This window comes from Micropterus dolomieu, linkage group LG01 (genome assembly GCF_021292245.1).
Source record: "Micropterus dolomieu isolate WLL.071019.BEF.003 ecotype Adirondacks linkage group LG01, ASM2129224v1, whole genome shotgun sequence".
NCBI classification, from domain to species: domain Eukaryota; kingdom Metazoa; phylum Chordata; class Actinopteri; order Centrarchiformes; family Centrarchidae; genus Micropterus; species Micropterus dolomieu.
This window is the reverse complement of record NC_060150.1, coordinates 5,305,903-5,306,631: the sequence shown is the minus strand read 5'-3', so window position 1 is coordinate 5,306,631 and position 729 is coordinate 5,305,903. Positions and strand designations below refer to the sequence as shown.

At 46.4% G+C, this 729-nt stretch overlaps 1 non-coding gene across 1 annotated transcript; it reads left to right on the top strand.

The window, feature by feature from the left end:
• The first annotated feature begins 264 nt into the window (after window positions 1–264).
• On the top strand, window positions 265–338 carry trnai-aau. The gene has a single exon. It is a non-coding gene; the product is annotated as a tRNA-Ile (tRNA).
• The last annotated feature ends 391 nt before the right edge of the window (window positions 339–729 follow it).

Sequence of the window (729 nt, the reverse complement as noted above, 5' to 3'; positions counted from 1 at the left end):
GGACAACACAAGGCGCTCCAAAGACTTCATCACCACAGAGGTCAGGGCGACGGGTCTGTAGTCGTTTAGTCCCGTGGTCCTTGGTTTTTTGGGGACAGGGATGATGGTGGAGGCTTTGAAGCAGGCTGGCACATGGCATGACTCCAGGGAGGTGTTAAAAAGGTTTAACATCCAGTATGGAGCCATTGTCTGTTTTAGTCTCTCCCTGTTGTTTTATGCATTGAATTTTGTTAGCAAAAAGAAAGAACGAAGCACCACACAGCAGGCCGGTTAGCTCAGATGGTTAGAGCGTGGTGCTAATAACACCAAGGTCATGGGTTCAACCCCCATCCTTGCCAGTGGTGACCATTTAACAACTCGACGTCAGAATCAGAAGGAGCTTTGTTGCCAAGTACCTTCTTTGGTGTTGAGGTGCTACACGCAGACAGACATACAGCTGACATAAATAGATGTAGAAATATGTAATAAACAAATGCAAGTTATATATGAAGAATAGAGAAAAATAATACAACTGACAATATAAAAAAAATGGAACAACTTACAATTAACAACAAATATTTGTGGCGAGAGGTTTTGGTCCCGATGGACCGCAGCCTCTTGCCAGAGGGGAGAGTCTGAAACAGTTTGTGAACGGGATGGGAGGCGTCAGCTGCTGCAGTCTTTCCTGCTCGCCTCAGAGTCCTGGAGGCGTGCAGGTCCTGAAGCCATGCAAGATTGCAGTCAATCACC